The sequence below is a fragment of the Chiloscyllium plagiosum genome, chromosome 18, assembly GCF_004010195.1.
Source record: "Chiloscyllium plagiosum isolate BGI_BamShark_2017 chromosome 18, ASM401019v2, whole genome shotgun sequence".
In the NCBI taxonomy this organism is placed as follows: domain Eukaryota; kingdom Metazoa; phylum Chordata; class Chondrichthyes; order Orectolobiformes; family Hemiscylliidae; genus Chiloscyllium; species Chiloscyllium plagiosum.
The window spans coordinates 27,628,487-27,653,540 of NC_057727.1; the positions used below are offsets into that span (position 1 = coordinate 27,628,487).

At 38.7% G+C, this 25,054-nt stretch overlaps 1 protein-coding gene and 1 non-coding gene across 5 annotated transcripts in view; both read right to left on the minus strand.

The window, feature by feature from the left end:
* Nucleotides 1–25,054, minus strand: part of wnk2 (WNK lysine deficient protein kinase 2) — a 173,402-nt gene that overhangs the window by 141,531 nt on the left and 6,817 nt on the right. The gene's annotated exons all lie outside the window — the stretch shown is intronic.
* On the minus strand, nucleotides 19,213–19,319 carry LOC122559286. The gene has a single exon (XR_006314386.1). It is a non-coding gene; the product is annotated as a U6 spliceosomal RNA (small nuclear RNA).

Below are 25,054 nucleotides of genomic sequence, written 5' to 3' on the forward strand. Positions count from 1 at the left end.
AATGTCATTTATCATTTTAAAAAGGCCTCCATTAATTCTCCACAGCTTTGTCAGTTCTAAAGGGAACACACAAGTCAACTTCTGCATTCTATCCATGTTACTACAATCCTTCATCTCTGGAATTATTCAATTAAATCTCAGGTAACCTCTCCAGAGCCTGCAGGCATTTCCTGAAGAACATTACCCAGAATTGGACACAACAATCCAGGTTAAGGTTAAGGAAAAATGTTTTTATTATATCCCTCAAACTGCCTTATAAAATCTTTCCTGCCCCCTTCTAAAAATTGTAAACAAACACCTATGTGCTTGAGTTCTTACATCGCTCCTTAATTTATTAATTCACATCTGTCACTTATCTTTCTTCCAAATTAAATGTATCTGTACTATACTACAAGCCAAAATGTTACAACACAGCTATAAAACAGATTTGACCAAATGTGTAGGATAAAAGAAAGCAAGACCAACCTAATCTGGCCAATTACCACCCTACCATCAACTCTTGAACATCAGCAAAGTGAGGGAAGCAACTGTCAATAGTGCCATTAGGCAACATTAGCTCCACATTAACCTACTCACATGGGGTCCACCAGAATCAATCAGCTCCTGACTGCATTACAGCTTTGGACAAAATATGGACAAAAGAGCTGAATTCCAGAGGGGTGGGTAACAATAACTGCTCTTGACAGTAAAGGCGTATTTGACAGGGCAAGGAATCAAGGGCATTTAGATGCCCTCCCACCCCTCCAAAAACAAAATATTGGTCAGAGTCATATCCAGCATAATCATCCGGCTCCCAACACATCATGACATGAGCTCAGACACATCAAGAGATAAGCACAGAACCATACAATCAGGAGGGAGTTGCCTTTGGAGTCCTCAACATTGATTCCAGACACCACGGATTCCCATGGCATTAAGTCAAACATGGTCAAAGACCGACCTGTCAATTACCATGTTACACCTCAGTGGATAAATCAGTTAAGTGATAAGCACCATGTGGACAGAGTAGCAAGGGTGGCAAACGGACAGAATGAAGGACTTCAATGTCCGCCACCAACAGTGGCTTGACAGCAGCTGTACTGACCGAGCTGGTCGAGTCCTAAAGGACAGGTGGTGAGGGAACTAACAAGAGGGAAAATCATACCTGAACTTACCTTCAGGAAACCACCTAACAGATGCACCTGTCCATGACAGTGTTGGTAGAAGTGATTCCACATACTCCTTGTAGAGATGAAATTGTGTGGTGCTTCTTCGAATGTGCTAAATGAGACAGACTTCAAAGACATCTGGCAACTCAAGACGAGGTATCATGAGGTACTGTGGGCAATCAGCAATAGAATTATACAAATGGCTTAGCATATCTCATTCTTCCATTATCATCAAACCAGGCAATTAGTCCTGGCTCAATGAAGAATGCAGGAGGGTATGCCAGAAGCAACACCAAGCATATTAAAAATGAGGTGTCAAATGAGGTGAAGAAATTGCACAAGACTACTTGGAGCCAAATAGCATAAGCAACAAGTGATAGACAGCCAACAGCTCAGATCTAAGCTCTGCTATCCTGCTATATCCAGTAATTGACTGTAATGGACAATTAAACAATTCACTGGAGGATGAAGTTCCACAAATATCCCCATCCTCAATAATGGGGGAGCACAGCATCTCATTGCAAAAGAAAAGGCAACAGTCTAAAGCTAGAAGTGCGAAGTGGATGATCCAACTCGGCCTCTGCCAGAAACCCCACTATTTCAGCCTTCAGCCAACTAAATTTACTCCACATGATAACAATAGTTGGAGGCACAGGGTACTGCAAAAGCGATGGCCCTGATAACATTCTGGAAATAGAACTGATGACTTGTGCTCCAGAACTTAGCAAACCCTGAGCTAGGTTGTGACTGTAGAGTTACAACACTGACATCCACCCAATCAATGTGGAAAATTGCCCAGTTATGTTGAGTATTCAAAAAGCAGGATGAATGACTGCACTTTCAGCAACATTCAAGACGCTTGACATCATCCTGAACAAAACAACCTGCTTTGTTGGCACTGCATTTGCAAGCATCCACCCTCTCCAACACTAAAGCTCAGTCGCGAAAGAAGGTACCATCAAGAAGTTGCATTACAGAAATTTAAAGATCCTTAGACAGCATGTAATGCATTCTCAGAAAGACAAGGGCAGCAGATACATGGTACCAATAACCTGCAAACTCCCCTCCAAGCCACTCACTATCCTGACGTGGAACTATATTGCCAATCTTTCAATGTCACTGGATCCAAACCCTGGAACTCCCTCCCTAATGGAAGAAGAAGGAGGACGAAGAAGAAGAAGGAGGACGAAGAAGAAGAAGGAGGACGAAGAAGAAGAAGGAGGACGAAGAAGAAGAAAGAGGACGAAGAAGAAGAGGAGGACGAGGACGAGGACGACGAGGACGAGGACGAGGAGGAGAACGAAAGAAATAGAGACAGACCGACAGAAACACCAAGAGTCAGCAAACAGAGACTGTGCAAGAAACATGTCGAGACAGAGCGTGAGCAACATGTAGACAGACACACACAGACAGCGAAAGATGCAGAATAAGAAAGGGAGACAGAGTTGGAAGAAGGGGTGGGGACGAGGGAGAGTGACAAGGTGGGCGGGGTAAAGGGGAAGGCTAGTTTGCAAGATTTTGAAAGTCTGAGTGCCCCGCTTTCTCTACTTCTGTAAAAAATAGCTACTTAAAACCAACTCAAAAGTTGCTGCTAGGCGGTTTATTTTCAATTCAAAGGTAGCTGGTGCAAACTAATCTCAAATGTATCAAACCCATCTTTCTTCAAAGTTCCATACTGCAGTGTAACCAATTAGTGAACAAGGTATTGGAGTAAGTTAAAATAAAACATATTCACTCTTTGCAACACAGTAGTCTAAACTTCATATAACCCGACAGGTATCTTCCATTTAGTCTCTTGAAATTACTTCATCAGTCATTAAGATCATGGTTCATCTGATTATAGTCTCGTCTCCTTTTCCCTAGTTGCTCCCCTGTAGTGCTTTGTAGATCACAAATCTATCTCAGCCTTGAATATATTGAATGATCTCGTCTCCATCTCTCTCTAGGATAGAGATTTCCAAAGATAATCCTTGCAAAGAAATTCCTTATCACTGTCTTATACAGGAGACCCTGCGTTGGTTGAGAGAAATGTCATCGCATCTATCCTGTGAGGTCCTCTCAAAATGTTATATGCTTCAATCAGATCACCTCTCATTCTTCCAAACGCTAAAATGATAAATCGACTCAACCGGAGCCCTCTTTATTCGTTAGACAATCTCTTCAACTGGACAGCATACACTGCACAGTGTGGATATCACTGTTGAGATAAAGCAAGACATCCTTCCTACTTTTATCCTGCATCCCCATTGAAGTAAAGGTCATCTTTCCATTAGCCTTCCTAATTAATTTTTGTACTCAGACACCCAGATCCCTCTGAACTGCAACATCTTGTAGTATCTTTCCATTTAAATAATATGCTGCTTTTCTATTCTACATTGTCCTTATTTTTCCTATGTTTACGTTTCAGTTTAATCCCAGTGGAAACTTAAGTGTTAGAAGCACTAAGTGGAAAAGTTTCCAATATAGCACGAAATGCAACACAGACCAAGAACTTACAACAGTACTTTTGTTGTTATGACAATAGTTATTTCAACAGTTCAACAATAAATCTTGGAAACTGTAGAAAGTATTCTGTAAATATTGTCTTATATAGTTTTTCCAATTACAGGCACAGCAATATTTATAGTGAAAATTCACATGCTTGACAACTACTACTTCTTTCCCTTGAACTGCCCAACTTAGTCGTTAAAAGAACTCAAATACCAAACATATATTTTACAGTTAAAATTCTGCACAGAATGTTCAGCAACTACTTGTGCATTTCTAAATCTTAAGAATTTTATCCAAACTATGGATTCTACATGTTTGCCCACAATTTAATCAATCAAATATAGCTAATCAATTTATTACTTTTCACCTTGAGAAAGGACATTTTGTCGGTCACTCCTAAACCCCTTGCTACATTCTGAATATTTACCAAGAGTTTGAAAAATGTGCTCAGAGTCCTTGCTGTCTCATTTCAATAGCTTTGGGCACATCAGTCATCTTGTGCCTGAATAATACTTATTTTCTAGCTAATTCTATAACTTGTTTTAGTTAGTTGTTGTCCATTCACATTCTCACTTCCCACAGTTCTAAAAGTTATTTAATTTATATCATTTTCTACATCCTTCCAAATAAGGATCACACATACGAACAGTCTCACCTATACTAACAGGCTTTTCACATGCTCAAAAAAGTAAATCTTACTTTTTTTGAGATGTGAATTGGCATTGGCAAGACCAAAGTTGCCACACATAGCTAGCTATTAGAAGATAGTGGGTCTCAACCGGAGTCGCTGCAGTCCCTGAAATAAGAGCACTTTCACAACAATTTTATGCTGTGAATTCCAGAATATTGAACCATCAACCATAAAAAAATGCTTGTATATGTCCAAGTCAGGAGTGTGACACTAGGAGAGGAATTAGAGACAATGGCTACACAAGTGCTGCTCCTGTTCTTTAGTAGTAGGTCACTAAGAGGGACTGCTGAAATGACAGTTATTGCAGGTACAGCAAACCAGGGGTGTAAAATTGATATAGTATTCTTACACTTTACTCCCGCAACAACTCCCCGCCCCTCTATTCCTCGTCACTGACCCCAGGAAGTAATACAAATTGGGGATCTAATACCAGCAACGAAACTTTGAAGAGGATGACCAATCACCACCTCTGGGTACCACATACAAATCATGCTGAAGGGTGGACCCCGTTTGAGGGTCATTGAAAGTTTCTCAAGGTAGAGGTGCCCTCTAAAGAATTGTTCAAAGATTAAAAGTCAGAAATGGCAACACCACAGATCAAAATAAATTCCCTTTATTGAGGGAGGTTCTTAAGATTTCAAGGGCTATGTTTTGATTTTCAGGGACTACTTTTCCATCTGCATCAACTCATCAAGTGCTGTCGTATGATAACATTACCCTTGTACTTCTGTTGACATGTGTATTTGGATTGTCATACAAATGGAATCAGAATAATTCGTCACTAACCTCAAAATAATGTTCAACTCGAGTCACAAAACCCCAGATACCACAGCATTTAAACTGTCACAAGACAATAGACAAAAGTGGAGACAAATCTTGCCTTCAAAAATCAAAAATACGTATCTGCACATGAGAAGCCATCACACTAAACACAGGTTGCTGATGTCACAGTTAATGGGTTTTTGTTGTACCAAAACAAAGCTGGAACATTTTAATCAGTCAACCGCAACCCTATTTAGTGCATCACAGATCTCAATCTCAGAATTAAATTTAATAATTGACAGTGCTCAACACAATAGAAACCACACTCTTTCCAGATGTAGACTCCTAAACTTACACAAACCTAGAAATTCCACATTCATTTGCAAATAATTCATTACCTCAGCGATTAAAGTTTTCTTGGAACTCAGGTAGCTGCATGTCCTTTCAATTCATATTACTCTCTCTCCTTTTTAGACTCAACTTCTGCTCCCTGTCACCATCACCTCCTTTTCCAGCAGTTCCTCGCATTTCTCCTCCTCCCCATCCCCACCTTGCAGCTTCCTTTTGCACTTGCACATCTCACTGCAATCTCCACCCTCACACCCCCAACCTCCAAAACTACCACTTTTGCAACTTTCTTTTTAAAATTTATTCATTCAAGCGCAGAACATGGGTGTCATTGGCTGGCTGGCCAGCATTTATTGCAGTTTCTGACGGTGATAAGCTGCCTTCTTGAACCACTGCAGTCCATGTGCTGTAGATAGAAGCACTATGAGAATTCCAGGATTAGCAGCCAGGGATATGAAAGAACTGCAATATTTTTCCATGTCAGCATACTGACTGACATAAAGGGGAACTTGTAGAAAGGGGCGTTCCATGTATCTGCTGCCCTTGTTCTTCTAACTGGAAGAACAAGGTTTGGAAGGTGCTGTCTAAGGATCTTTGGTGAATTTTTGCAGTGCATTTTGCAGATCATACACACTGCAGCTATTGAAGGAGGGTGGATGAGTAGATGTGGTGCCAATCAAGCGGGCTGCTTTGTCCTTGATGGTGCCAAGCTTCTTGAATGCTGTTGGAGCTGCATTCATCTAAACAAGTGGACAGTATTCCATCACACTTCTGACATTTGCCCTGTAGATGGTTTTGGGAAGTCGAAAGTGAGTTACTTGCCACAGTATTTATGATCTGCTCTTGTAGCCACAGTATTTACATGGTGAGTCCAGATAAGTTTCTGGTCAATGGTAACCCTCCCCAGAATATTGCTAGCGATGGTAACATCGGTGAACGCTAAGGCTTGGTGATTAGATTGTCATATATTGGAAATGGCCATTGCCTGGCATTTGTGTAGCAATGTTACCTGCCATGTGTCAGCCCAAGCCTGGAAATTGTCCAATATTCGAACATTTCAACATGGACTGCTTCAGTATCTGAACAGTCAAGAATGTTGCGAAACATTATGCAATAATCAGTGAACACCCCCACTTCTGACTTTAAGCTAAAGGGAAGGTCACTGATGAATGCAGCCTTGATGTCTGCCTCTTTTGTCAACGTTTGACCTAGGGCTATAATGAGGTCAGGAGCTGAGTGGCCCTGGTGGAACCACTGGGGGAGGCAGAGATGGATCATCCACATTTCTAGATGATGATTGCTGCAAACGCTTCAGCTTTGTGTTTTACACTGACATGCTGGGCTCTTCCATAAATCAGGGATGGGGATATTTGTGGAGCATCCTCATGCAGGGAGTACTTTTTTAATTGTCCACTACCAATTACTGGATGTGGCATGATTGCAAAGTTTAGACCGATCTGTTGGTTGAGAGACCATTTAGCTCTATCACTTGCTGCTTATTCTATATGACATGCAAGTTGTCCTCTTTCAGTAAGCCTCCATGGGTTGATAACTCATTTTTATGCTTAGTGCGATTCTTGGCACAACCACCTGCACTCTCCATTGAGCCAGGCAGATGGGTTTTTCTGACAATCAATAATGGTTTCATCGCCATAGTAGATTCTTAATTCTTGTTTTTTTTAAATTTGATTCAAATCCCAATATCTGCCATGATAGGATCTGAACCCCAGTGCTTATAACATTAGCTGAGTTGCAGGGTTAATACTCTAGCAACTGATAATACCACCGTGCTTCTCCCTACTTCCCTTCTTACCCATCCATCATCTTGCAGTTTTCTTCTCCCCCATTACAATTACGCAGTGAGGAACTCACCTCCCAACTCCCCATAGCCTCTGCACCCCACCTAGAAGCACAAGTCAGGAGAATAATAGGATATTACTCCACTTGTCCGATTCATGTTATTCCAACATTCAAGAAGCTCAACTCCAATCAGGTGAAAGCAGCTTGGTTGATTGAGAATGTGGTGCCATTCACTTTCTCAACCAACAAAACACAGTAGCAGCAATTTGTACCATCAGTGTGTTCCAGTTTCATCCAGTTCTTAATTAGGTTGCTCTTTCAACGCACCCATTAAAGATAAATCTGCTCAAAGCTCACAACTGCAAAATTTTAAACTACAGGTTTGACTTTAACTTAGTCTACAAATTACAATTTAAATTAGATAAAATTGGTTTGCAAAAACTGAAGATCTAGACACTTTCGAACCCAGCAGATGCACGGGCACACATTCACAGAGGTCAAGATGGCAGCTGAACACACCTTTTTAAGGGTTATTAGGGATGAGCAAGCTAGCCATATCCACATTGTGAAAGAATTTGAACAAAAATAACTGGACAGTCCTTAAAAACCACTTCTGCGAACGAATGCTTGATCTTCTGATTAATAGGGCCTTATGCATTCTGGTGTCTAATTTGGTTTAAAAGACTCTAAACAAATACTTTGGGATGTTTTACTGCATTAAAGGTAAAACAAATACTGATTCTGGTTGTTTTGATTTTGCCCGAAAGGGAGACAGAACATCCTATCTACCATGCTTATGTTTGTAAGAGGCAACCAACCATTGTATTCAACTGATGGTACAACCAGCTGAGGGAAATATTATATATTGGAAATCAAAGGAAAAAAACTCAAATAAAATTAGCACCAAGATTTCATAAGAAATTTGGAAATGTCAAAATGTGTACACATGAAAAATGATTACTTCACATGTCATGAGCCCAGCTTGAGGGTATGTTCCACCATCCAAATGAAATATTGGTTTCCCCTTTCCCTCAAAATTACAATTAATGAAAATTATTCTTTGGATCATGGTCAGGAATGGGGCGAAGCAGGAGAGAGAAATGGAAATGTCTTTGCTTTTGTCTCCAATAACTTTAGAGTTGCATTATAATCAAATAAGGAGCCATCCAGAATGGGAATTTGAGTATGCTCATCTCCTTTTGCTTTCTTGCAAACATTTATAAGTAAAGAGACAGTTGTTGATACAACATTACATGTAAAGCATTCACGCTTAATCTTCTTACTCTTATGAAAGCTAGGAATAGGTCTTCATGTCTCATTGAACTCAGCCTAACAGCTTTTCTTTAAAGCAGGTATAAATTTTTAGTATTTCTATTCTGAGAGGTTGAATATAGCCTGGCCAGTCATGCTAAACATATTCGTCAATTTTCTTTTTGTTTCATTTGTGGGCTGTGAGCATCACTGGCTGGCTGTTCAGCATTTCTTGCCCATTCCTAGTTGCCCTCAAGAAGCTGCCTTTTTGAACTGCTGCAGACTGACCCATAATGCCCTTAGGGAGGGAATTCCAAAATTTCCATTCAGTAATAAAGGAACAGCAATATATTTCCAAGTCAGGATGAGGAGTGGTTTGGAGGGGAACTTGAAGGTAGCAGTGTCCCCATGTATCTGCTGCCCTCACCCTTCTAGGTGGAAGCGATGGTAGGTTTGGAAAGGTGCTGTCTAAGGATCTTTGGCAAATTTCTGCATTGCACCTTGTAGATAGTACACACTGCTTCTACTAAATTCAATGGTAGAGTGAACATGTGGATGTAGTGCCAATCAAGTAGGCTGCTTTGTCCAGGAAGCTGGCAAGCTTCTTGCGTTTTATTGGAGCTACACATATCCAGACAAATGGAGAGTATTTCATCATACTCCACTTGTGCCTTGTTAACAATGGATGGGCTTAGGGGAGTCAGGCGGTGAGTTACTGACCACAGTAATCCTAGCCTCTGACCTACTATTGTAACCAGTGTGTTTATGTGACAACTCTAGTTGAGTTTCTGGTCTCTTATTGGAGATGGTCATTGCCTGGCATGTGTGTGGCACCAATGATACTTGTCACTTGTCAACCCAAAACTGGATATTAACCATATCTTGTTGCATTTGAACATGGACTACTTCAACACCTTAGGAGTCATGAATCGTGCTGAATATTGTGCCAACATCAGCAAACATCCCCACTTACTTTTGACCTTACGACGAAGGGAAGGTCATATAAACGTAAAGGCCAAAGTTTTACTATAACAATGGTGGAGTTATTAATGTTCAACATTATTCAATAAAATAATGTCTAGTATACTTAGTAAAACACAAATCAAACACCGTCAAATTTATTTTGCCCTTTATGAACTATGGCATATCAACCCCTTACTGAGAGGCTCACTGTTGAGATGCATGCAAGGTTGAGAATTTCTGGTACTTATCTATTCAATATTAATTAAACATATCGGAATGATTTCAAATCCATTCAAATGATTTTGTTCTCAAATAGCCTAAATTTCAATTACTGCCAAACAATGTTGCTAGCACTGAAAATGAACTTTTACTAGAATCGAGTCGTCTTCCCTCAGGTTTTAGGGAATGTTGGAGATTTACTTAAAAATAATCTTAAAACTTTGTCTCTTTGCTCACTCTCTCTCACTCAATCCCATCTCTTCGGTTTTCTTTCTGACTGACATTTAATCAAATATCCTAATATTTATTTCCTGGTTTGGATTCCATCCTGCACAGCAAGAACTATTCACTTGGTTGGTTCAGCTGATGCTTGCTGTTACACAGGTTCCAGATCCCCTGTAGAGGGTGCTGCATCAAAACATATTCCTAGCTACACAAAGATCCAGGGCAAAACTCCCAGAAAGTTTATGGCTATATAATTGAACAGTTGGTTGATCCTGTAAGCTGACTGCAAAACCTTAGCGGATGATTTTATGATGAGATCACTAGAAGTATGCAACCTTAGTTCACACCTCCACACCAGTATAACAACCTATACAAAGCCAAAAAGGAATGTAATAATAAATAATAATAATAATGGAGTAATTCAATAATTTTTCAAAACACTAATGGAATTATTGCATCACTCAAAAAAAGAACCTCAAGTAAACCAAGCCTACCATAACCAGTGTGAAATTGTCAGTTTAGACTGAAAACTGAACTTCAGCTGTCGGGCTGTTTGTATTACACATTGAGCACAACGTGTTTTATTTGCAATAACTTGTACTTATATAGCCCACTGGAAAAGAAACATCTCAGAGCTGGAACATTATAATGGTGAATTTCACTATGAGCTGCGCAAGGAGAAATTAAGCCTACGGTCAAACAAAAGTATAATGAGGGGTAACCAATATAAAATAATTGAAGAAATTCAATATGGAATTCAAGAGAAACGCCTTTCCCCAGACTGTTGACCATGTGAAACTCCCACATTAAATAAAGTGAGTGACATAATTGTATTTAAGGGGAAGTTACACAGGATTAGGGAGAAATGAACAGGTAGTCACAATGGAAGATTAAAGGAAGGAAAAGATATTGTGGAGGATTAAGTGGAGCCTACAAATCGACATTGACTCGTTGGATCAACAGGCCCATTTCTGCATCACATACCTTAGGTAGACGTTCTGTTTAAAGAGCGATTTAAAGGAGGAAATAGGTTAGAAAATACTGATATCTAAGAGAGGGAACTCTGGGATTTGCAGCCTAGACAGCTGAAGTCATGGCTACCAATCATGGCGGCTGTTAAAATTAGGTCTATGCAAGGGATTAGTGACATAGATCTGTCAGAGGTTTGTGTAGTTTGAAGAGATTAAAAATATGGAAGATCAATGCCATAGCTGGACTTGAAATCTCAAAGTGTCGTTTCTTTTCTTTCATGTGATGTGGGCCAACATTTATTGCTCATCCTGATACTCAAGTAGTAGTGAGCTGCATTCTTGAACTGCCACAGTCCATAGGTACATTCACAGTGCTATCCGGATGGACGTTCCACGATTTTGATCCAGAAGAAACAGTGAGTGTGTTCCAGGTCAATACAGGTTGTGACTTGCAGCTCGCCCCATGCATTAGCTGTCCTTGTCCTTCTAGGTTATAATAGTTATTGATTTTGAAAGTTGCTGTCAAAGCACCCTAAGTTACTGCAGTCTCTCTCATAAATTGTGCCAATGTTTTAGTTAGTGGATGACCACAGGCTTTGTCCTGAATAGGAAACAAGTGTAGATAGAAGACACAAGGTGATCATGCAACTCAGTAACTTGCTTCTGCTTTCTCCCCTTTTGACCCCTTTAAAAGGGTGGCATGGTGGCACAGTGGTTAGCACTGTTCCTCACAGCGCCAGAGACCCAGGTTCAATTCCCGCCTCAGGCGACTGACTGTGTGGAGTTTGCACGTTCTCCCCGTGTCTGCGTAGGTTTCTTCCGGGTGCTCCGGTTTCCTCCCACAGTCCAAAGATGTGAAGGTCAGGTGAATTGGCCATGCTAAACTGCCCGTAGTGTTAGGTAAGGGATAAATGTAGGGGTATGGGTGGGTTGCGCTTCGGTAGGTCGGTGTGGACTTGTTGGGCCGAAGGGCCTGTTTCCACACTGTAATGTAATCTAATCTGTAATCTAAAAAATCTAATCTAAACACTATAGTTAAATTACGAACAAAAGAAAGAAGAATTTAGAAAAAAAACTATTGGAAAACTTAACTGAATAATAGATACAGTACCTCTTACTAATTAACTGTTCCAATATAGCAACAACCCATAAACACACCTTGATAAAAAGGTAAATTCAGACAGATTCTTACATGCAGTTCTCCAATCTAGGAGGAAACAACATCAAAGGGAGATTTCAGAGAAAGTAGCAGCTAAGAATCAATTACTGAAGCTTCTAACCCTTCTGGAACCCTAAACAGCTTCTGACTGCTTCAGCTGAGAGAGAGAGAGAGAGACATGCTTATCGATAAGAACTGTTGAAAGAAATGTGACCCTCCTTTTAATGCAACAAAAAAAGTTCAAATTACCTTAAGTTTCATCTCAGTTATTTTCAAATCGTGCCGTGAATTATGTTTATTTATTTGAAAGAAATCAGACTGCTTATGAAAGTGTTGTAAAGTACTATAAAGCCTGATCTGATAGAGCTGGCCATTCCCTTTCAATTGTTCCAACAATTTTTATAAAAAACCTAAAGGCCTCTTAAATTGTTTACTTAAGCCGTTCATAGCAGCCGGTGTGGCACCTCTGCCTTTACAACCCCACTTCAAAAGATCAGGTCAAAATAACTTTTTTAAAGTGACAGCATCATTACAATATCAACAATTCAACTAATTCCATTAAAAATCTATTAATTACAAGATAAATCAATAATTGTGGGGGAGGGAGGTATACGCCCAAACATTCAAGACAAAGTTTTGATGTTCATTCATTCGATGAATTTGCTACATGTCAGTAATTCAAATTATTTACTTCAATTCAAAAACTGCAGTCTGTCTTCAGCACACCAAATATTTAGTGCTTTTTGAAATGAGTCCTGAACTTTGTTTTCTCCTGATTCCAGTTATACCTTTTGACCTTAGTCATGTTTCAACTTGAAATAGCGCTCTAAATTGACAGCTTTTTGCCAGTTTCCAATATTTTCAATAAGTGCTGGGAAAAAGAACGTAGACATGCTCCTTTGATTTTTCCTCCAGATTCCTTACAGCTGGATTAATTTTTAATTCCTGGAGATTCTAGGACGATCAGCTAGATTGGCAATATAATGGCAAATACAGAATCAAATTATTTTCAGGAATCTTACAGCTAATGCAAGAAAATTTGATTGTAAGAAGCTCTTTTGCATACATTACAAAGTTACTGCTTTTAGTTTATTCGTAGAGGACCCCATCTGCCCAGATCTGTTCAGCTACAACTTCCTCCTTCACTCCACCAGAGCTCTTCAGCTGCTTCATCAGGTTAAATATGCAGCTTTTGTTCATTCACCTCATTGGTTAAAAGCTTCAAAAAAAAAACAACGATCTGGACAAAATTAACATGTTGTTTAATTAAGGAAATGCAGCATTGATTTTGCTGGAGGTACCAAAGGGATAAGAGGCACATACTTGAAATGGAATTCAAAAAGACATTTGATGAAATATCACTTAACAGGCTTACCAGCAAAGTTGATACCCATGGAATAAAAGTGACAGTAGTGGCATGGATATACTGTTAGTTGAAGAAGGACAAGAAACATAAGGGAGAACAGCTGCTTTTCAGATGCAAGGTATACAATAGGGTTCCCCAGGTGTAAATAGCATGACTACTCCTTTTCTTGATACATATTAATGATGTAGACTTAGAGTAAAGGTTCAAAACTTGACAGACAACGCAATTAAAAATTGTGAAGTGGAGGATGGTAGACAAACATCTAGAGGGGATAGGCAGGAACTGGACAAGTGGCAAAAAATTTGAGTGCAGAGAAAGTTTGTAGGAAATACAAGGAGAGGTAGTATACATTAAGGGGTGCAATTCTAAAGTAGATGTCAGAACAGATGGACCTAGGAGTATATATTCAAAATTTATTGAAAGTCTCAGGGCAAGTTGAGAAAGTGGTTAAAAAGGCTTGTGGATAGTGGACTTTATGAATTGAAGCAGAGATTACAAAAGCAAAAGAAGCTCTGAACTTTTTTAAAATATAGGTTTGACCTCAACTGTACACTGCATTTAAGCAGCAATAACTTTGGAGGGGGTGCAGAAAAGATTTTGCAGGGTTAGGGAAATGGCCGGTGAGTGGGATTAGTTGAATCGCTTTTGCAGAGTGGAGTATAGGTAAGAGAACTCAACGAGCCAAATGTTCTTCATTTCAACTTTGTCATAATGATAAAGTACAATGAGTATTCAGGCCAGTTATGTAAAACTAAAAACATTAGGGTGAAGAAACCCCAATCCACCCCTAAAAGCCAACAGCATCTGACTGCAATGATCAAATAGTGATGACGGTGCTCAATAGCCATCATGCTGGGTTTTCTTTCAGTTTTTTTTGTACAAGCTTCCATCTGACAGAAAGTTTCAGGCCAAACCACATTCAATAACCTGTTATGAAAGCTTTCTCACCTGTACAGATTTGAAGAATTTCACCACGGTAATTGAAACAATCCCCAATATTTTTAAAAGTCAATTTTGTTTATGCCACAATGCTAACAGATCCTTTACAACATTCCAGGACCTGGATCCAGATCTTCACCGAAAACTAAATCAGTATTGTCTTGGTCCAAACGCTTTCTGTGTACTGTGTTTCACTGAAACTCATCTTAATTTTTGTAACATATTGTCTACAAATAGACTAAAGTAGGGCGGCAAATATTATCTCCACCCATTTTTAGTACCAAAGATAACTTATAAAAAGTCAATTATATGCTATAGTACAATGCATTTTATTTAGAGCACTTAATTTTAAAGTCATGAATAAAATATCCCTCAACTAATCTAGATTAAATGCAGACTAATTGATAGAAATTGATTGCAAAGTTTAGTCAACAACCCTTGTCTTTTGTATCATATAGTTACTAAAACAAAAGGTTCTACACTAGTGTTTCCAATGCTTGAACCCTTCCTTCCTTATTAGCACTTGTTATTTTTATAATATTTCCTCACAGAGAGAATTTAAGGCACATTGTCAGTGAGTTTGAAGAGGGATGAACGATTATAGTTGTTCAAGCAAATTACCACAAGTTGGAAAAGAAACAGTAAAAATCTTTTTTTAGCTCATTAACATATTCACTAAAATATAATACTCAATCACTTAAAAACTTTATTTTTTGTACGTAACTATTTTGCTTCTGAAACCACTCACAAATAATTATGGCAACTAAACAAATATATTGGAGGTCTTCAAGAGGAGTACTTTTTAACGAGATCTGTTCTGCTGAAACTAGTTCAACTAAGAGCAGATTCTACATTATTTTTCTGGCATCAAAGCACAACAATCATGATGCGCATCAACACTTGCTTATGGATTGCTACGACTGAATGAGAATTGTGTTATTAGCAAGATTAGAGTAGAATTTTAAAATAGTGTTAAACTTGTGCTGCTTTTAAGTATTTCATGTTAAGTAGAGTAGGTTTAGAATAACTATAAAGGAGGCTGTTACAGTCATCCAGTTAATAATGCCAAGTCCTTTCAGAAAGATGTTGTGTCTAAAATAAAAAGAGTCAGAGAAATTGGGAAGCTGAGTGGATAATGACGATTTTGTGAAATTTGATGGATCAGCTGAATTGCTTGGGCTTTCAGATGAAGCTAGTTCATAGTTTTGATATTTTGTGGCAATTAAAATATTTTAGAAAAATAAATCTGGAGAAAAGCACACAAAAGTGATGCAAGGAACATGAAACTGCTCAGTTTTAGAAATGGTTCACTTGACAATATTTACCATGCGATAAAGATGTAACTAAACTGCAAAAGGTGCATAATCTAAATGTTACTGAGACTGGAGTTATAAGGAGAGGTTGGATAGACAGACGTTTCCTTCACTGCAGCATCAGAGGCTGAGGGATGAACTTATTGAGGTTTATAAAATCACAAAAGAGCATAGATAAGGTAAATAGTCAACATCTTTTCCCCAGGGTATGGGAGTCCAAAAGTAGACAGCATAGGTTTAAGGTGAGAGGGGACAGATTTAAAAAAGGACCTGAGGAGCAACCTTTTCACATGGAAGTGGTGCATTTATGGAATGAGCTGCCAGAGGATGTGGTAGATGTAAGTACAGTTAAAGAATTTAAAAGATATTTGGACAGGTACATGATTAGGAAAGGTTTAGAGGGATATGGGCCAAATGCAGGCAAATGGGCCTAGTTCAGTTTATGAAGGGTCTGTTTCTGTGCTGTTCTCATGAGAGACTTAACAAACAATCAAGATCTTTTTCAATATATAATTTCAGTTACATCACACTGAAACCTTTTGCTCGAAGGTCAGTGTCTAACAATCTTATACTCCACAACCACCTGAAGGAGCAGTGTTGCAAAAGCTCGTGCTTCCCATTAAACCTGTTGGACTATAACCTGGTGTTGTCTAATTTTTAACTATGATGGTTATGTTAAACGATGCTTAACTAGCTATAAAGACTGCCTCTAATTATACATGATATTGCGATTTTTTTTAAGAAGGTTTGGAGCTCAGGTTTAAGTTTGCTCGCTGAGCTGGTAGGTTTGTTTCCAGATGTTTCGTCACCATGCTAGGTAACATCAGTGAGCCTCTAGGAAAGTGCTGATGTCCTGTCCTGCTTTCTATTAATGTATCTTGGTCCCTTAAGGTGGGTGATATCATTTCCAGTTCTTTTTCTCAGAGGTTGATGGAGTTCCTGTTTGATTGCGAGGCCTCTAGGAATTCCTGTGCATGTCTCGGCCTAGCCTATCCTAGAATGGACGTGTTGTCTCAGTCAAAGTGGTGCCCTTCTTAGTCTGTATGTAAGGATAGTAGTGATAGTGGGTCATATCTTTTGGTGGCTAATTGGTGTTCATGCATCCTGATGGCTCGTTTTCTGCCTGTCTGACCAATGCGTTTGTTACGCTCCTTGCAAGGAATTTTGTAAATGTCATTTGTTTTGCTGTTTGTTGGTATAGGATCCTTTAGATTCATCAGTAGCTGTTTCAGAGTGTTGGTATGTTTGTGGTCTACCATGATGCCAAGGTGTCAGAATAGACTGGTAGTCATCTCCAAGATGTCTTTGATGTATGGTAGTGTGGCTCGAGTTTTAAACACATTGATTTGGACCCCATTTACCAACCTCTGAGAAAAAGAACTGGAAATGATGTCATCCACCTTAACAGACAAGATACAAAAATAGAAAGTGGGACAGAACACCAGCGTTTCACCAGAGGCAATGAAATATTTGAAAACAAACCTGCCAGCTCAGCAGACAAACTTACAAATGAATATATGACTTCACCTGGCTTTTTGGATGGAAACATACCAGAAGCAGGCAAAGGAAAGACAAACCACCGTGGCTTGTAAATGTATTACCACTCATTCAAAACTTTGGACTTCCTACCTACACCATACAGATTATAGCAGTTTAAACTGTCAATCACCTTCAAGGAAAAACAGGGATGGACAAAAAGTAGCTAAAAAACACAGCTACCTTGATATGTAAAATGCAGAATACCATCCAGAAAATTTGTGATGTAAAAGCATCATCTCTAGAGATGATAAAGATGCAAAACTTCACATCATTAAGATGAAAATGGATAATGAATAATTCAGTTTATTATAGATGAGTGCACCTGCCTCACATTAGCCATATGAAACATGTTCAGAAAATAAGTAAATTCTTATGTTCTAAAGTTAGAAAACTGCAATGCTATATTTCAGGAGAGGCGCTGGAACTGGGTTGTAGTTCAAATGTCAACAATTTCCTTAGTAATAAAGATGAGAGACCAAGGATGCTGATAAATCTTTAAAACAGGATTAACCAGTGTTCATAAATACCATAGGTACCAAGGAGGTAAGGATGAGAACTGATAGTACAAAATGTTGGCCTGAATTTTGAAGTCATCAATAAGAAAGGCTGCTTGTTAGGCTTATTACTACCCAGAGACTTCTCATGGATTTGATCACCAACCTTGTCATTAATAGTTCAATACAACTTGGTGCAGTCTACCAGGGCACCTCAGAACTGAGAGGACCAGGCAAATGAACCAACTAGGTTGAGTCTTCAGAAACCAAGTCAAAAGGCAAAATTAAGAGAAATGAAGAAAAAGAGATTAACAGAGAGAAAAAATGCAAGGCAAAAAAATTAATTTTTTCTCCAAAGCTCCCAACATTTAAAATCTGAAATAAGCCTCTAGACTTGGAAAGTTTATTTTTTAGTGCCAGAGGGGTGGTTTGGCAGGTAATTAAGAGTTACACTATTAATAATTCACATACACTTCAATAAACAAGCCCCACCTTGTACTGACGTATTAAGTTGGCATTTACTACAACTTCACACCTATCATTTATTTCCAAGCAGACACTGAGGTAACAGTATAGCAAACCACTTAGAGCAGGGAAAAATCAGACAATACTTTTCTGATTTGCACATTTTACTGCACATGTGGAGGCCAAAAGTGAGCACTGATAGTCCAACATTTGTATTAACAGAAATACCAGGACTGACAAAATAGTTGACAAAAATAAATCTTGGAAAGATAATCTCTGTAAATTAGTGACAAAGTAGTCATAAGTGAAAACAGAGAAGGAGATGGGACGGAAGTAACATCTATCTATAAGAAGAGAATCTACAAGGAATTCTGTATCACGTAGCTATTAAGATTTTGAACATTGCCACAAGTAACTAAAATGATCAACCACTAATTTAATACAGAACTATTTACTTGAAGATGGATATTCAACCACAGATAGAATAAAGTATAGAAAGGTGGTCAAGCAGAGGAACAGAAGTGGTCCACTTAACTCTTCTGACCTGTTCAAACATTCAATGAGATTATGGCTGACCTGCACCCTAAATCCTTATGCTCGTTTTTGACCTGACTTTTTTTTTGAAATCTTAAAGGGGGTCACTGGATCTGAAACGTTAAATCAGTTTTCTCCTCACACATGCTGCCAGGCCTGCTGAAATTTTCCAGCTGTTGCTGTTATTGTTTTGGATTTCTAACATCCACAATTCTTTTTTTCTTTAAATCATCAATTGATTGCACAAACATTGTCATTTACAAAGTAGTTTTAAACTTCTGCTAGGCTTTGCAACAGGAAAGATTTTCAAATTGCCTCCTGAAAAGTCTGACTCTAAGTTTTAGATTGTGAGAGCTAGGAATAGGCATAACTAGCAGAAATAATTTATTTTCACCTAATCCATCTGTTTCTCTTAAAGCTATTTTTCTAATCAATGTGTTCAAAGATATTATTACACACCTCTGGAGCAGGTGGGACTTAAACCCAGGTTCTCCAGTCCAGGGATGGGGACACTACCACTGTGCCAGAGAGCCCCAAAAAGATGGCACACTTCACGAATTTGCATACTTTCTTAGCACAGAGGCTATACTAATCTTCTCAGTATCATTCCAATTTTAGTATATATGCTTCCAAAACAAGCACTGTCTCTCTTAAAATCCCCCCAAACCATCTCAGTTCCAAGGAATACAATGTTTGTGCAATCTCTCCTCATATTTTAAATTACATAGTCCAGGTATTATAATAGTAAATCTCCGCTGTTTTTCCTACAAAGTCAAGACATCCTCCCTAATTCAACTGTCTCCTTGGGCCTCGTGTTTAGCCCTTCATCTTTTTGAAAGCACCCTGTTCTATCCCTTTTAAGTCCAAAGTCGGTTACTTCATTTGCTTCCAAGAAAAGACATTCACTATAATTTGCTAAATTAAAAATCTCAACACCAGATTATAGTCCAACAGGTTTATATGGAAGCACTAGCTTTCGGAGCATTGCTCCTCCAGCAGGTGGGTGTGGAGTATAAGATCATAGGACACAACTTATAGCAAAAGTTTACAGTGTAATGTAACTGAAATTATATATAGTAAAAGACCTGGATTGTTTGTTAAGTCTCTCATCTTTTTGAATGACTATGTTGATTTCAATTCTTTCATATGTAAATCCCAGAAATTCCTTAAAGTTATATTCTCAAGTGAACTTTAACAATAAGTGTCATGTTAGCTTAGATAATGCATTGAAGGTGAGAGATGCCCTGTGTGAGGGTGCCTGTGCCCCAATGTTCAGACTGATTCTAAGTTAAAAAATGGATTTACAGGATATTACATGGGTTTAAGCAGTTTTTGATCAAAATAAAATGTAATTCTGCAAGTACAAACTCACCCCTCAAACTTATATATGTGTGCGCACGCGGGGTGAGTGATATGATTGTCTGTGACAGAGAGTGTGTGTCCACACACGTGGATGCATGTAAAGGGGTCCAAGTCTGTGTGAGAGGGTGCTTGTACATGTGTGTGTGTGAGAGAGAGAGAGAGAGAGAGAGAGAGAGAGAGAGAGAGAGAGAGAGAGAGAGAGAGAGATTTTTTTTGTGCGCGCGCGCGTTGCAATGGGGTCACCTGTAGTATGACATGAACCCAAGGTGCCGGTTGAGGTCACCCCATGGGTACGGAACTTGGCTATCAGCCTCTGCTTGGCCACTTTGCATTGTTGCCTGTCCTGTAGTCTGCCTTGGATGATCACCAAAGGTCTGAGGTTGAATGTCACAGACTACTGAAGTGTTCTCCGACTGGGAGGGAACACTCCTGTCTGTTGATTGTGGTGCGGTGTCCTCTACACTCCACAACCACTTGATGAAGCAGCAGCATTCCAAAAGCTAGTGCTTCCAAATAAACCTGTTGGACTATAACCTGGTTTTGGCTGATTTTTAACTTTGTACACCCCAGTCCAACACCGACACCTCCAAATCATGACTATATTTTGCCCATTATTTGATTTATCAATATTGTTTCACAATTTTATTCCACCATCAATAATGCTTAAAATGGTGCTTTGTTTTATGTTATATGTAAACTTGGATAGGTGGCTTCCTGTTCTAAGTCAATATTAAATACAGTCAATAGTTAAGATGCCAAAACAAGAATTTCAGGACACCGTGAATAAAAGCCTGTCAATTAATTTGGGATAATGGACATGTACTCTATTTCATGATACTCAGCAATTTCCTAATTAGGTCAATTATATCGCCCTCAATACCTTGAGCTAAGAATTTCTTCAAACAAACTTGATCAAACATTTTCTGGCAGTGCATTTAAGTAACATCCATGGACATGCCATGTCCAATAGATCAGTCACTTCTTCAAAAGAATTCAAATCAGGCTCATCAAATCAGGCATGACCTGCTCTTTCTGATCAGTCACATTCTTAATTATAGACATTTTACAATAATAGATGTTTGGCTAATTGGTGAAATACTTCATTTCCCAGTCTTACCTTTCTAAAGCAGTTCAGTGGCATGCACAATTTTCCAATATAAACCAGCAATTCCTGAATCAAGTGAAATTTGGAAGATCTATAATCTTCTCAACAACTTTCTTTACAACATCAATATGGATCCCATTTGGTTCTGGAAGGGTTTCTACCTTTTAATGCCATTATTTTCTTTGTTATGTCATTTTGGTTATACTAATTTTGATGAGTCACAATGCTGGATCCAATATTTATTTGTTAGGATGTCCAGCACACACCCCTCAACCTCGAACAGTGAATAATTACTTTGCTCATATTTAACATTTCTTGTACTTTCTTACTGTTGAAGCAAAATAGTGGCCACATTTCTCCTAACTATATTTTTCTAATACAACGGTGTTGATTTTGATATCACTATTAAGCAGTTTCCACACTCTCTTTTTGTAGCTTTTATAGTGTCACATTTTGCTGCACTTTTCATCTTTCTCATGAGAATGTCCTTAATTTTATATTCATGTACTTTTTTTTACTTTTACTGATGCATCTTACACACACGCTTTTGTTGGTTCTAGGAGGCAATTATTGAAGTTATTGAAGGCAATCCCAAAGATCACGAGAAACTGACTACTTTTCTAGCATGTGAAATTAATAGTCTCCACCAAAACCGCATTGTTTTTACATGCTGTCCAGTATTTGGCTTTATATAATCTATTCTCTCAGTTGCTGCTGGTGTTCTACACACTAATATCTGAACCAAGTATAATGAAATTTCAATGTGCTTTTAAAAAGAGGGTCAATACAGCTAAAAATGGTTGTGGATGCAAATTAAATGGCTGCCTGGCAGGAGAGATATGGAATGCTGCACCTACTGACAGCAAAGGGAATTTCAGACAATTTTGGGTGAGAGAAAAGAAGTCAAAACAAAGTGGACTGTGACTTTTGGACTAAGATATCAAGAGGGTGACAAAATCTGCTCAACAGCAAACCTACCCACCAAATCACATTCCAAGCTTCTCACATATTGTGTTTTTCCCTTTCAAGCCCACACAAGGACAGTGATAAGAAATCCCATTTCACCTCACTGGATCATGCTCAAATAAAACCTCTCTGGGTTTGAGCACTAACACACTGTGAAAAACACAGTGAAGCTATAGTCAGACAAAAGGAAATAGGACTTTCACCATTAATGCTAGAAATTAATCAGTCAAAAGGAATCAATGATAAAATCACATTAAATTTGCAAAACAAAGGATCACGAAACCGATTATTCAACAACCAATGTCAATACTATCAATGACCTTCACTGTAATAGTTGCAATGTTGAACTATCCCTGTTCGAACAATTCAGTGATTGATCCATATATTTGATTTATAGTAATTCATAGGCTCACACTTAACTCAAAAGACCTGGTTAATTTAGCTCCTTTTCAAAATGTAAGTTCATATGATCTGGGAGAAAGGTGTCATTTTCAAATTTATCTTGTTGCAAACACCCAGGGGGGTCAGTGAATAAAGATAGGGAGCCAGTTTATCCCACCTCACATGGGAGTTTAGCAGTTTAAGGTATCCCACCTGGAACAGTGATGAATTGTGGGATGTTGATTAGGGACTGGTCATAATAACAACTCCACCTACTATTTTTAAATTCTTTTCCATTTTCTAATTCCACCTATAAAATTAACCATTCATAGGGTTTCAGTCACACTCTGAAAATTCTATGTTCCCTTGGTGTGTTCTGCTAACTTCTAAATTCAACCAATCACAGAAGATTGTATTCAAAGTTTGTGAGAAGATTTGTAGCTCAGGTGCTCGTTGTTGTGGTTCTGTTCACCGAGCTGGGAATTTGTGTTGCAGACGTTTCGTCCCCTGTCTAGGTGACATCCTCAGTGCTTGGGAGCCTCATGTGAAGCGCTTCACATGAGGCTCCCAAGCACTGAGGATGTCACCTAGACAGGGGACAAAACATCTGCAACACAAATTCCCAGCTCGGCGAACAGAACCACAACAAGAAGATTGTATAGCACAGATCAAGGATTAAGTGTGCAAAAAAACTTGACATCTGAAAAAGCAGAAAATCAACCTTTAGCCAGATCATCTTCAACCGTAAAATAGAAATTTGTGCACAATGAACTTCATTGCACTTCATCCAACTTGCATCGGCTATGGTTCAATTGCTAGTACTGTTACCCCTGAATCACAAGGTTTCACTTCAGCGCTTCAGCACAAAAATTTGGATTTACATTCCACCACTGAATAATGAGCAAAGTCAAAGGTGCCATCTTTCAGATGAATTGTTGTCTGTAGAGGTTCAAATGATCTCATGATAATGTTTCAAAGAGGACTTACCCCTTGTGTTCTGGCCATATTTACCCCTCAACCAATATTACAAAAAGGATTACCTTCTCCATTTTCGTCCTCCATCCTCACTATGCAAAGTCCCAGATACTCCCAGGTAGCATTTTACCTGCACTTCATTCAATCTGGTTTACTGCATTTGCTGTTCACAATGCAGTCTCCTCTATACTGGTGAAACTAAATGCAGACTGGGTGACTACTCTGCAGAACACCTACATTTTGTTCGTAAAAAAGAGCATGAGCTTCTAGTTACCCGCTACTTCAACACATCACTTGTTCTCATGCCAACATTCATGTCTCAGGCTTGCTGTAGTGCTCCAGTGAAGCTTAACGCAAACTGGAAAAACTAGGGTCAAGTGTGTGGTGCTGGAAAAGCACAGTAGGTCAGACAGCATCCGAGGAGCAAGAGAATCGACATTTTGGGCAAAAGCCCTTCATCTTGCTCCTTGGATGCTTGCCTGACCTGCTGTGCTTTTCCAGCACCACACTCTAGACTCTAATCTCCAGCATCTGTAATCCTCACTTTCACCTGCGGACCTTACCTCCTTCAGGGATCGACACGGAGTTTAACATCTATAGAGCATGATTTCCCAATTCCACCGATTACCATCATACACGCATAAATCATTACCATTCCCTGTCATCAGCACAAATAATAATTTTCCCAGCTATCAGTTCTGAAGGAGAGTCATTGGACACAAAATGTTAACTGTTTTCTTTCCACAGATGCTGTCATACATGAGTATCTCCAGCAATTCCTGTTGTTGTTTGTTTCAGATCTTTATCATCTGCCGTTTTGTTTTATTTTACAAAAGTGATTACCTGGTCATTACCTCAGTGCTGTTTGTAGGAGTTTGCGGAGCTCAAATAGTCTTCCACATTTTCTGGAACATTGGCTGCATTTCAAATAGACTTCAAGGGTTATGAAGTGCTTTGAGATTTCAGCAGTCATGAAAAGTACAATTTAAACCCAACTTCCCTAATGCAATAAATGTCTTGTGACCTCCTACAGATAATAGTCAAACAAAATAAAAATTACAATAAGATCAGTTTCACATACATACTGCCTTACCTTCTCCCTAAAAGCCATTTTCTAAGTGTCACAGGCTGAATTCTTCAATAATTCAGAAAAATAAATTGACACATTTGTAATCAAAGTTTGAAATTAATGGGCTATTATTGTAAAGTAAAACTAAGCGATAGGGCCATGAAATGACAAATCATCTACTTCTATAAAACCACAAACCACTAAAGCATCAAAATTGAACAAATCTGTCTTCAATTCATTTGTTGCAATTTCCAACCTAGACACTAAATACAAACCAAATACTAACGCATCCTCAGTACTGCTCAGTAAACCAATTGATTTTAACTTGATAATGTGTAAAGTCTTGGGCAATTCAGGTCAAGATTGTATTAGATTTTACATTTGATAAAATAGATAATTGCCTGTGTTGCATTGCTGACCTAAAATTAGTAAGGTAGCTGGGTAGGATAATAAACAGTCAGTACATTGACTCAACAGAACAATTTGTATTTATTTTAAAACAGACAGAAGACTCAACCT